Raw genomic sequence first — 11,039 nt, 5'->3', positions numbered from 1 at the left:
TTACCTCTTTGGAAACTTGTCATGTGTTTAATTATTTCAAAGTAAAAAAAATAACAATAAAAAGTATCTTGCAAGTTTTAAACGAGGTCCATGCCAACACTGTGTTTTATCTTTAAATGTCCCAGTGACACAAATCAGGTTGCAATCACAGCTAAGGTTAAAAAGTTGCATAAAAGGAACCATTCTGGTTTTAGATCTGCTCATACTATGAAACCTCATGTAATATTATGAGGAAATTGTGAATAAATGGTGAAATTTAATCACTGCCATTCATTGCGACAGCTTCTAAATCAGCAAAATTGCTTCACGCAGCCATCCACAAAGCCACGACTCTAAAAGAACACCAGCTTTTCTTGACGCATTCGCACACCGACAAATAAAAATAATGTCGTCTAAGATAAAACCTGAAAGTGATAATGTAAATATTCCAGAAACCTTAATTAAATAAATAAGGTTTTAAATTGAGGTTTTGTGGAGGAGTTACTGCGCAGCAATATGTTACCTGTCAACTCTCTTTGCATCTTCATCTTGGTAAAGTAGAAAAAAACCTATTTTAAAATAACACCAGAAATGTAATATAAAAGCTATGTTTTAAACCTCTAAACTACCATCTTCTTTGCATTACGCTATCACTGACATAAGGGTCTGTGGTTATTTACAGAGAAGCCTGTGGTAGATCATGGCTTGAGGCCCCAGTCACACTGGATTAAGAGTATAGAAAACGTCTTCAGGGAGGTTGTGGTGGTTTTGTTATCCTGGTGGAAGCTTATATGTCTGGATCTTGGGTACAGTGTGAGGCAGCCTGCTGGCATCACTTTGAAAATGTTTGATTCGGACTGGTCATCAGAGAGTTTGATGTGCATCACAGTGGATATGTAATTAGTCTGAATTGCCTCTAATTTGGATGTTTTCTTGCTTCGCTGTAAGGTATCAAAGGTGCATGTAAAGGTGTCAGATTTCAAAATCTCTCTTAAGTTTCATCTTTTACAAAAGTTCAGGGTCAACTGGAATTTTCAGTATTTAGTGAGAATTGATCAAAAATATTAGTTCTTTTCTTCTATTGTGCTGTTTTAAATTTATAGGTTGTGCCATTTTTGATAAGTTTTCACACTTTTTATGGTTTGATTCCATTGTGTTACTTTGAATATATGTCTGTGTTTTTAGATAGACTGTATATGGTATTGTTTATTGATTACTTATTGTATTTTATTTTTGTTGTGTAGAAATCATATATCATAAATGCAACATAATAAAGACAGGCATGAGTGTAACTGACCCATCTATTATCATTTGTTCTAGCTGAACAATGGGGAAATTGAGAATATAAATCAGTTGTCCACTGTTTTTTCACTGTTGTTATTTTTTATTGTAAAGGTCAAACAATAAACAGACCTGAGAATGGCAAATTAAACCAAATAAAATTTGATGAATCACAATTTACCAATGCATTGTTTCATTTCATGACATTATGATAAAACAGTGCATGCATACCATTCCATCCTGTGTAGGCTTTAGATCTGTGTGAACAATGATGGAGGTGACGCTAATCTTGCGGTTTATCATCCCACGTGAAATTGTCACTCAAATCTACCCTGAAGGGTGTGCAGTATCTTTCACTGAATTCCTAAGTATGGACCATTGTGGGCCTTTGGCAGAATAAAAAAAAAAAAAAAAAAAAAGCGATGAAGGCTCTAACCGTGAGAGAGATCTCTCTATGTCCTGAGCGATGAGAGCAGGGTTTAAATGGCTGCAGGTGCGCTGGAGTTAGGCGGGCAGTATCTTTGAAGTAGAAGCCAAGTGGGACCCCAGCCCATCTCTGACCAACCGCCAGAATAGACACATTCGTTTTCAATTAACACTCCTTCTTTCTCAGATGCTGCCCCTTTGCTTTTTCTCAACTGATCTATAAAGGTTGTATGTTTTGTTAAAAGGGTAGCGTTATGTATTTTCCAGTAACGTAGTGCCGTTTTATGGTACAAGCAAATCAAATAACTATTTTACCTTTGATTTTTTTAAATAAAAAATGCTGTATATATCAAACATGACTTAAAGACATTTTATTCCACAATTTGATGCCTTGCAATCAGCTTCTGTCTCTTTAAGAAGCTTCTGCTCTTTCCTCTCAGTATGTCATCACAACAATGCTTATCCATTATGCCCTTTACAAATGTTCTCAGCAGTGTTGGACTGAGAACCGGTTTGCATGATAAACTCAGCAGAATCAGAGTTACACCTAATTGTTAAGTGCTGCTGCCGCTAGTCTGGAGGAGCTGCAGATGTGGATGAGGACAATAGATGTGGCTGCCACAATAGATGTGAAGATTCCTCAAACATGTATGAAAGAATTAAAGCAATCAATCAAATTTACATGGCAGCCCTTTTATGCAATTAGCTTATACCATGAAAACAGTAATGGGTAATATTTTCTAGACACTGTGATAGAGCAGGTACTGGTACCTACTTTAAGAGAAATTAAGCTTCAACAGGGGAGAAAAAGTATATATAATACTTTTATATAAACTATATAAAAGTAAATAGTTTTGTCAGAAATAGTTTTATTTTTACTTTTCCTGGATTTCCATGAGTGTTTCATTTGTCTTAATATATTTGCTACACTTTTCCCGTTTTAGTCATTTTATTAAAAACTGCCCAGCCACACATGTTCCTTTTAAAGAGCTGCTAGGAAAATCTGCTCTGAGGAATACAATTTGTTGTTGAGCCATAATGACTAATACTCTTTACTAAATACATGCCATAATGAGGAAAAAACAGCATTTGGAAATATTGACGCAAGATTTCAAGATATCAGCCAGGAAGTTAAAGCTTGGGCACTAATGGGTCAATTAGATAATGAGGATATGATTACAACCAAATCAGTTACAAAATGTCTTAAGAACTCTGACTGGTCATAAAAAAAAGCTGGGAAGATTTTTTTTTATGTCGTTGTGTGCCAGAAAGACAGCCTGCAAACCTGAATCAGTAACACCAGTTGAGCAGTTAAAGTGGGAATGGGCAAAAAAAAAAAATCTAAATAAATAACTCCAGGAAGCTGCTGTGAAAGCTAAAACATTTGACCCAAATCATAAGATTTAAATGTTATCAAACCAAACATTAGTGAATTGCGTGTCAACAATTCACTAGTAGCTTTGTTGCAATTGTGGCATTTAGCAAATGGCAATAATTTTATCAATCTTAACTGACATGAAAGTGGAAACCAATTGTCTAATTGTGGTTGTGTGTTTTATTCATTCTGTGGAATGTATGATTTTCAGCTTTAGGTCAGACAAAAATATTCTGGTAAAACATTATTTGCTTTCTAACTCATTGCACCTCAATGTATATAACTTAATAAATGCACAGAATTTATTAAAATAAATCTCAAGTATAAATATCTTTAATGTATATTAAGCAAATATTTTATTGCATTCTAATTCTGAATATGAGTGCTACACCTCTCATTTAGGTTTTTTGAACCTGTCCATAGTTAATTGGGTTTGACAGTTTGGCTGCTCAAATAATAATGAGAGGTTCTTCTATATTGGAATTTTTATTTCTAAGTTATTTTTTATGTGCTAAAATCATGCACATTTTCACTCCAATGAATTCAAGAGGTTTCCTGTGTTTACTGCTACCAAAATAAAAGCAAGCGAAGGCTTGCCAGCTTTAGAACAGATAAGGAGTTATACTAATGCTGTTGTGGCTCACTGGTTTTTACAAAATAATGCATACACATTGAAGTGCATCTTCACAGCTCATTAGAGAAATGAAAAAAAAGGTATATAAGCTAGTTTCGATGGCGAGCTCCCTGTAGGCAGCCACATCTGGCTCCTTTTAGTGACAAGCGTATAAAAATCAATTTTAGTTTGGTTTCAGGCATTCTGTACCACAGACACCCCACACATATATACACACGCTGGGAGGTAGGACTCCAGCATGGTGGTCACCCCCACTTCTTTCAGCTTCTGCAATACCAGCAGTCGTCAAGGGGCTTTGATAAAGCCCACATTCCTGCCACAAGCAGCAGGCCTATTTACTGGATGGCATCTGTACACAACAATAGCCCTTTAAGACAATCTTAAAAGATAATACTTCTAAAGTGGTTGTGCAGAATAGTTACGAGTAAGCATCATCTTACCTGTGAGCAGCGGTCAGAGTGATCTCACTTTGGAGAATTAAAGAGGTGTCATAAGAGAATCAATCTAACTACTACCATATGATTAATGTTTTAGATCATGTCTTCCTAACGCCACATTTTCTACAGTTTTACCTCAATTCAAAAGGACCAGTTAAGAACTGCTGACATATTGTTACTATACTAGTCCTAAAATGTTTGCTGAACCAGTTTGTTTAATTGCCCAGCCTAGTTTTTTTTATACTTCTACTAAAATTAGTTTTAGTCACATGATTTAAAGCTGAAACCAGCGTTTTTGCTTAAATTCTTCTTCTTTCTTTTTTTTTTTTTTAAATGTGGTTATTCATAATACTAATGAAATGTGACCGCAATCAGACTTGTGGGATGTGATTCCAAAGTGATCTACATACGCACTTTGTATACAGCAATTCTCTGTATATGAAAGTAGAAATGGATGCCGCCATATTTGAATGGATTTTAAAGAGGCAGGAGATTTTTAGGAAGACCCAGGACATTTTAGTGGGACTATGTTTCTAAGCTGGCCTGAGAGATATAGTCTCTCTCTAGAGGAGCTCACCCACGTGGCTGGAGAAAGGGAAGTTTGGACCTCCATTTATGCTGTTACCCCAGTGACCCGACTCGGATAAGGGGAAGAAAATGGATGAATGGAATAGCAGAAAGTATTGTCACAAATGACTGGTACTCTCATGATTTCCCAAGATATAATACACTGTGAGATTAAGATGAGGCACAGCTCCTTTAAGGTTCTGCAACTGTAAATTGTTTGGATCATTCAACTTGATTCTTTCTCTTGAGTGCGCTTACATTATTTTAATACTTTTTAATACTTTTTCTGAAAAAAAATCTATAAAATTTGTATGTTGCAATCAAAATATTGCACTGTAAATAATAAAATGCTTGAAAATGACTGTAGTTGTGTTCCTGATTTTTACCACCAAGTCATGGAAATCACGTACTGCAGGTAAAAAAAAATAAGTGTTAGACAAAAATATCAACTAATGTGAAATTCTCGTCAGATGTCTGTAAAAACTTGTCCATATGTGCAAATAAATAAAACCACGTATGTCTATTAAGTCATTTACATTTATAATGAAATTACCCTGGGGGAAAACACTGTGCATTTGGAGAAAGGAAGGTTCAAAAAATACACAAACGCATTTATAGGATTAAAAGTGGCTCTTCAAAAATCCTGGACTATCCCTTTTATACATCTGGTTATTCCTTCATTCATAAGCTGCGCTTCAGATTTAGATGTAGATTTTCCTTTCAGTTAAAACCTAATATGGTTCAAAAATATCTAAATATTCTTTTTAATTAGTTGCCACATTAAGAAAAAGGGAGCAGATCCAACATAGTTTAAATGGTGTTGCATGAAGATCACATTAAAGCTCTTTTAAATCCTGAAGACTACCTAATCAGTGATCCGTTCTGCAAGCGATTTAAAACAGATGCTCGTTTCACTATGTATGTGTGTGTGTGTGTGTGTTTGTGCCTCTTAGCACTCTGATAGCACAAAGAAACACATGTCCACATTAAGTGGCTTCACTGATCAAGCCGATAGGCACATAGATGAAAGAACCATGAAGGAACTCGTTCCCCTCAGGACTGTGCTAGCAGCTGGCAGCAACAATCCACTCCAAGTTGGCTCATGTTATCATTAAATATGTCTGTCAGTTTAACACTTCTGCCTACAAGGTGTAATAAATTACAAAGAAGTGATGATCAGACTTTATTTTATTGGTTTGGATACCTTTTTTGTTTTTTTTTCTGAGCACATGATATCCACTGCATTTATTTTTAGTGTAACTCGAGAAATTTCCCCATTTTTTTGGAAACGTCTTCACGAAGGGCGAAGAGCAAAAGTGACTGATTGCAGGACATTGGACCAAATGGGAACCAGAAACTGTGAGATGTCAGAGCTGCTATGGATTTATTTTCTACCTGCACCTCTGAAATCTACCACACATACACCCGCCCGAAGCAGAACAAAAGAGAGGTGGGTGTGGACGTTAAAAAGTATGGGCATAGAGTCATAGGTCAACGATGAGAGAGAATTAGCAATAGGTGTCTGCAAAGATAAGCAAAAGATGGAGCAACAGACAATATGACGACCAGTTTTCGGGAAAAAGCATTAAAATCAGCTGGCTCCTATTGAAATCTACCTTTTGTACTCTGCGAGCGTACATCTGCCCACCGCATGTTGGACTGAGATAGGTGGGCTGCCCTGTTCAGCTTTGTCCACTTTTTATACTGCCCTATTTCTTCATCCAGGATACAGGAGGCTCTGGAAAGGTATCCATCCTGACATTTCTGCTTCACAACCTTAAAACCTTCACATGATGAATTTTGCTTCAGCAAAATGCTGCAAAAATAACACACACAAATATTTCATTTCACCCATTTTTTTTTTTTTTTTTTTGTCAAAGGTTTTTGGAATACATGAATCAGGTTTAACAGATGAATTTCCTATACGCACAGTCTGAGTAGGAAATAGGCAGCTCTTGTTTGACTGATGCTACAGGCCATGACACGGATCATCACGAGTATGACTAACTGTATGGCAGGCCATTATAGCATTTATTTATGCTCTTCTAGTTTTCCATGTTTTTTAAACATATTCGTTTCATTGTATGGGAGAAACATGGACTTACAGACAAGCAAAGACTCATTTACCTTATGATTTCTGAAGCACTAGGGGACTCGTGGACAAGTACACAATTAACATCACAAAGACTTTGAGATTTGAAGCCTGAAAGTATTAAATTGGGTATTGCAAGACAGAATAAAAGCTAAGACTATCTAAAATGCTTTATCTGCCAGTAAATGTGGCTTTTCAATGTCTCTACAAATTACATTTATGAAAATCTGAATCTTAGGAGGTACCTAAAATTATTTATAAACATAAAGGCTACTTTTGCAGATATTGATCAAACCCTGTTCTTTAGAGCCATGACTTTTATTCAAATCAAATTTCCAATGAAGCAGAAATAATCTTCATTGTTTTTCTGAAACAAATACATTCTAGAATTGCAGAATTTCAGAAGTAGCAAAATCGAAGTCAAGACTTGGGGGAAAAAAAGAGGAAAAGAAAGGCTGGTCACCGAAGGCCATGCTCAGACGACTTAAATGTTGGATCACATGCAGAAGTTGTACCAGTTCCTGCAATGTCACTGGATTATTCGAATTAAACCAGAATCAAAGAAAAATAATTATTCTGTACATAGATCTGTTAATTGCCATTCTGTGATTTGGACTGGACCAATGTACAGCTCCAACCCTTCACCGTCGGACCCTTCCTCCCAGAAATGTTGCCGTTGTGATTGCTTCCTGAACTATATGGCTCTAATAAATAGGTTGCAGTTCTTCAGTCGAACCAGCGTCCTCTTCTTTATCATTGAATCTAGTTTCATCCACCAAAATTGCAGATAAATCATTCAAATCTTCGCTGAAATCGTTCATAACGTCCTTTGATTCTGTGTACTTAGTCATAGTTGTTAATGTCTTGAGTTACCCTCATTACATCACAACAGGGTTGACCAAAGACACTCTAGGGTTACAAGATGGAACCAACATTTGACCTAATTACTATGGAAACTGCAACATTCTGAAGTGCCATGGTATTTATGGTAGTCGGTGAGAAATATGTATTATTAAAAGCTTTTTTGTCCGTTAGAATTATGTAAGTGACATCATTTTAAAGTGACATTTTAAGGTGTGGGTTTATGCCAGTTGTTTTTATTGAATCTGAAGCCCCACAGCTGGACTCACTCTCTGGCCGCAACAGGCTCTCTCTCATACAGTAACAATACAAACAGAATGTAGAAAGAAATCAACACTGTCTTCCAATTTTTTTTTCTTTTAGGTAGAACATGAACCTTTAGTTTATATCAAGTTTAACACGAAACGAGAGGCAACGACTTGGACCACGGCTGTACTGCTTAACCTTCAAGGTCACAGTGTAAAACATTTAGGTATGCACTCGTTCAGTGTGTTTGTGCTCAACAAAACTCCAAGACATCCTGTTCAAAATTCCTTCAGATTTTAACATGATAAACATTTACAGTCACACCTACCAGGAGCTCTGACGCTAAAGTGTTACTCTGACTCTAGGCTGGTCTGAATTAGAGCCGCTCACCCCCTTCTGCGGACCTCATACCCTGATCTAAACCTTAGACCTGAACAAATTGGAACTGACCTGAGGATTTCTGACCCTGTTGAGTTAAGCTGCTTCTTAAAGTAGAGATGTGAGAGTCCCACTTGTACAGTGTTAGCAATCTGAACCTCACACAGGCAAAATCCTCACCTTAACAAAGCAATAAAATCTTCATGGGTGTTTTGACTGAGCGTACACTGTTATGCCAAAACTGGAACTGTTGCCACTATTACTGACAACCCCCCCAAAAAAGAAAAATCAACAAATGATTTAAAAAAAAAAAAGAAAACTTGGAGGATCAGAACAGAGGGCACTGGGGTGGAGATATGGCAGTCAGTAACTGGTTTTATCTCAAAGTCTTGGAAAGCATTAAAGGGTCAGACATAAGGCCATTGGGTATGAAGGTATAACTGTAGAGGCAAAAGTATATCCAGATGTGTGATAACGGATACAGAGAGGCCTAATGGAGACTATCTCTAATCACCCACCAAACTGCACCCGCACACAGAAACACATATAGAAACATTGTCCCAAGTATCTCCGCAGGTTTCCTCATTGAAAAACAGCTTTTCACGTTCATTAAATAAAACCCAAAGCTTCTACCTTCCACAGTCTGCCCTGCAGCTCCAGATAACCATCTCCTCCCCTCAGTGGGTTCCTGTCCAAATACTCCAGCTCTAGAATTGCCCCCAAGAGACCAGAGAAACCGTTTAATAGACTTTAAGATCGCCGTTATGCTTCAAATGAAACTAATTTACCCGCTCTTAATGTTAGGTTTTCCCATATTGTTAGTAGACAACAAACAGATTAGCATGTTGGGCTTTTTAGGTTTCCTATCGAGGCAGTGAAGAAATATCAAAGAGCCAAGCATGCCTTGGAATGGCAACGATTCTGACTGGAAATCATTTTTGTTTTGACACATGTCAAGTTTTCAGATAATCATTCAAATAAATGTTAATATTAAAAAGAAACGAATTCAGCCATTTCTTACATAAAGGAGCACATGGAGCTGAGATGGCCTGATTTTTTAGGGTTACACTTTACCTCTCAGCTGATCTGAGGACTAAGACAACCGAAAATAACCGACGTAAAAACAAAAATTCAGATACCTAAGATTATTTCAAATTATATAGATATTTCAAGGCTATTTTATTTCACATTTACACCTAAAAATCTAGTGACTTTTAACTGATTAGCCAGGTAGTGTAGATTGCATTTCTTCCGATATAAAATCACTATACGGAACTAACTCACAGGAGTAATATAAAACATTACCTGGATCATATTAATCAACTGCAAAAAGTGTATCTGTTTGGAGCCAGAAAACACTAGTATGTACACAGTTGAAACATTAACAATTCCTATTTTTGCATTAGAAACACCATAGTTTGTTCACATTTTAATTACAGCTGTTCAAACATCAAACATTCACATGACTCTGACTTGAGTCAAGTTGTGATTGTATCTTTTGAAAAGCAGTACTGACGGCAAGAATGCACTTTCACAGTGCCATTTGCTTAGATATGTCACTCTTAACTGCGTCATTGCTGTGGTAACCTTAATAAAATAAAGCTGGTAGAAGAAATCTAAATTGCTTTGATGATTTTAGAGTTTTTTTAGATTGCAGAGAATCAGCACATTCTGTGGCTTCAGTTTATGCTGTAAAGTCTGAGGCTCCCTTCAGGTCGCACATAGACAACAAACAGCCCAGGGGCAGTAACTCTAGATGCAGTTAAAGTGTCCAACACAGTCCAGCACACACCTGCAGCCACTGTAGAATGTGCTGCTTACACTATGAGGAATCAACATTCTTGAAGCCAGATCTGTTTAGGAGCTGGTCTCGTTGCGGCCTGGGTCGTGGCTGTGAGTGTGTGTGTGAGTGTGTGTAAGCGTCTGTCACCTAGTGTGACTTTCATTTGATACTAAGAGACAGAAAAACGCAGAATAGTAAACACGCTGTGCTTTGCGTGTCCACCTGTCAATTTCAACCAGTTACGACCATCTTCTCTGGAATGACGCATATTGAATCCCTCCGGCCGTACCGGGCCTCCCAGCAGTCTGAAGCTCTAGCTCCTGGTGTTGCAGCTCTTTGCTTGATCCAAGAGCCGAAACACTGCTGTGGCCTCTGAGCGACTATTGCATACTTCACAGATCCAGGTACATGCTCGTCTAAACCAGCAGTTCTATTTTATAATAGCACCAATAGGGAAGTCGTTGATGGCCAAATGAAAACTGCGGGGACATCCCATTAATGGCAGCCCTGGTAAAGATGTGTAAATAGCCATCAGTTTGTCTTCCATTACATTAGCAAAGTCTCTCACTTGGCAGTATACAGATAAAACTTGCTTTGAAGGTTCTATCTATGTGGTCTTCTAAAGTTTCTATAGAAAACATTATGTTTTATACCATTGCACGTTGAGTATTGCCTTTATGTCTCTAAGGCAAGGTCACACCTAAACCTCTGACTTATGTTTATTAAAGTTTGGATGGCCCTACATTTTTTGCATTTTAATGAAAAATGGCTGAGGTAATTGTTTTGGATCTAATGGAGCATGTTAGAGCCCTCATCAAGATGTAGGCCCCCTGGCAACGTATGGTAAGTCTATAGTAACAAACCTTGGTGTTAAAATGAACAAGTCACTTTAAACTCGTAAAAGGGCCATGATTAAGTCCAGCTTTTACAATTCAAGGTAAAATCTATGTATTCAAGGCAACAGTGATTGATACCTTCAT

The sequence above is a fragment of the Gambusia affinis genome, linkage group LG01, assembly GCF_019740435.1.
Source record: "Gambusia affinis linkage group LG01, SWU_Gaff_1.0, whole genome shotgun sequence".
Lineage (NCBI taxonomy): Eukaryota > Metazoa > Chordata > Actinopteri > Cyprinodontiformes > Poeciliidae > Gambusia > Gambusia affinis.
The sequence above is the reverse complement of the archived record's forward strand: the minus strand, read 5'-3'. Positions refer to the sequence as shown.